This window comes from Trichechus manatus, unplaced genomic scaffold, assembly GCF_000243295.1.
Source record: "Trichechus manatus latirostris isolate Lorelei unplaced genomic scaffold, TriManLat1.0 scaffold00099, whole genome shotgun sequence".
Classification (NCBI taxonomy): Eukaryota; Metazoa; Chordata; class Mammalia; order Sirenia; family Trichechidae; genus Trichechus; species Trichechus manatus.
In genome coordinates this window covers 8,590,971-8,594,259 of record NW_004444035.1, presented here as the reverse complement: position 1 = coordinate 8,594,259, position 3,289 = coordinate 8,590,971, and positions in this window count along the sequence as shown.

The following is a 3,289-nucleotide window of genomic DNA, read 5'->3' as shown; positions in this document are numbered from 1 at the left end:
AAAAAAAAAAAAAAAGAGCACACTTTTTCTTTTTTTGACTTATTTAAAAAGTAATTATATAAAACAATAAGTATATAATTGTGTTGTTGGGCCTAAACACATAGCAATATGCTTGCCAATATATATAATATGCGTTGCCAGTGACAACACAAAGTGGTGGAGGCAAAGCTGAGACAATCACAACAAATGGTAATTTGAATTTATAGGACTAAGTGAAGCACACCAGAAATAAGAAGCTACCAACACACAAATGTGTGTGTGTGTGTACAATAAACACTGTAAATATATGCTTGTTCCCCTTTCTTCTCTCAGCTTCTTTAAAACATATGAAATTATATAAATAAATAGTTACAACACTTCATTGTGTCCTATTGGGTATATATCATATACAGATATAATACCACAAAAGAGAGGGGAAAAGGAATCATGATATAGAAAAATAAATTTTATTTTTTATTCTACATAGAATTAAATCATTTGTGTTCTCCACAGAGAACTAATATAAAGAATATATAAATAATGATTATACATTTCTGTACCTCAGTGGAATCAAGTTAGTATAAACGTGAAGTAGACTCTGATAAGTTAAGATTTATATGGTAAGCCCTAGAGCAGCCAGTGAGAAAATAACTAAAAAAGAATAGCAAAAAATCATTAATGAAATTAAAATATTACATTAGAAAATATTTAATTAATGCAGAAGAAGGTAGTAAAAGAGGAATAAAACATACATGAGAAGGATAGAAAACAAAAAAGTAAAATTGCAGATGTAAATTCAACTGTATCAATAACAACATCAAATGTGAATGGATTGAACAAGCCAATCAAAAGGTGGAGAATGTCAGACTGGATTAAAAAAAATCTGACTATATACTGTCTACAGGTCCTCATTTTAGATTCAAAGTTACAAATAGATTAAAATTAAAGGATGGAAAACCATACATCATCCAAACAGCAACCACCGGAAAGGTAGAATGGCTATACTAAAATGAGACCCCCCCCAAAAAAAATTAATAGAAAAATGCTACAGAGATAAAAAGGGACATTTTATTAAAGAGTCAGTACCTCAAGAAGACATAACAATTATAAATACATATGTACCTAACAAGAGAGACCCAAAATGCACTAAGCAAAACTGACAGAAATCAAGGGACAAACAGTTGATTCAACAAACATAGTTGGTGACTTCAAAATCCCACTTTGAATAATAGAAAAGAAAAACATGGCAGAAGATCAACAAGGATATAGAAGACTTTAACAACTCTATAAACCAATTAGACCTAAGAGACCTCTCTAGAAGACTCCAACCAACAACAGCAGAATATACACATTTTTCTCAAGTGCATATAGAACATTCTCTTGGATAAACCATATCCTAGGACATAAAACAAACCTCATTAAATTTAAAAGGATTGAAATAATACAAAGTAGGTTCTCCAAACACAATGAAATAAATAACAAAAAGAAATTTGGAAACTCATAAGAATGTGGAGATTAAACAACACAATATTAAATAACCAATGGGTCCAAGAAGTCATAGGGAAAGTAGAAAATACTTCGAGATAAATGAAGATACAACACACCAAAACTTACGAAATGCAACTGCTACAGTGTTTAGATTTATAGTTATAAATGCCTATGTTAAAAAAGAAGATCTCAAATCAATAACCTAATCAATAACCTAATCTTCCATGTCAACACGGTGGAAAAGAACACATTAAATTTAAATAAAGGAGAAGGAAGGAAACAACACAAACTGGAGAGAAATTAATGGAACACAATCATATGCCAACAAATTAAATAACTTAGAGGAAATGGGAAAATTCTTGAAATACACAAACTCAACTACCAAAACTCAAGAAGAAATGGATAATGTGAATAGACTTACAACCACAAAGGATTAAAGCCATAAAAACCAACCAACCAACCTATTCAAAGAAAAGCCCAGGCCTAGATGCTTTCACCGGTGAATTCTACCAAATATTTAAAAAAGAATTAAGAATTAATTTTTACAAACTCTTCCAAGAAAACAGAAGGACACTTTCCAACTCATTCTGTGCAATACAGCCCTGATGACAAAACCAGATAGAGAAATCATTAGGAAAGAAAACTACAGACCAATATCTCTTAAAAATATAGACGCAAAAATCTCTCAACAAAATTCTAGCAAAGTGAATCCAGCAACATATAAAAAGGATTACACACCATGATCAAGTGAGATTCATGACAGGAATTCCAGGTGGTTTAGTACTTAGAAACCAATTAATGTAATGCACCATATAAGAAGAATAAAAAATAAAAACAGAACAATCATCTCAAAAGATGCAGAAAAAGCATTGGACAAAATCCAACATGTTTTCATGATAACAATACTCAACAAACTAGGAATAAAAGGGGATTTCCTCAAGCTAAAAAACGGCATTCACAAAAAACCCACAGCTAACATAATACTTAACAATGAAAAGACTGCGTGCTTCCCCACTAAGACTTAGAACAAAACTGTCTCTACATATGTTGAAAATCCTATAGCATCTATTAAAAAGCACCAGAAATAAAAAAACAATTCAACAGGAATGCAGGATATAAAATCAATGTATAAAAATCAATTGTATTTCTATATGCTAGCAATAAACAATCCAAAATGAAATTAATATTTGGCAATGATTTCTTACATATGACATCAAAAGCACAAGCAACAAAAGAAAAACTAGATAAACTGGACTTCATCAAAATGAAAAACCTCTGTGCTTCAAAAGACACTATCAAGAAACTGAAAGGACTCCCACAGAATGAGAGATGCAACTTGCAAAATGTATGTAGAATATGCAAAGTTACTTAAAGGACTACGGTGTGCCTGACCCAAGCCATGGTGTTTTCAATCGCCTCATATGCATGTGAAAGCTGAACAACGAATAAAGAAGAGCAAAGAATAATCGATGCCCTTGAATTACATGTTGGCAAAGAATACTGGATATACCATGGACTTCCAAAAGAATCAACAAATCTGTCTTGGAAGAAGTACAGCCAGAATGCTCATTAGAAGCAAGGATGGTGAGACTGCCTCTCACATACTTGGGACATGTCATCAGGAGGGACCAGTCTCTGGAGAAGGACATCATGTCTGGTAGCGTAGAGGATCAGAGAAAAAGAGGAAGACCCTCAACGAGATGGAATGACACAGTGGCTGCAACAATGGGCTCAAGTATAACAATGATTGTGAGGATGGCACAGGACCAGGCAGTGTTTGATTCTGCTGTACATAAGGTCACAATGAGTCTACGAGTCGGAA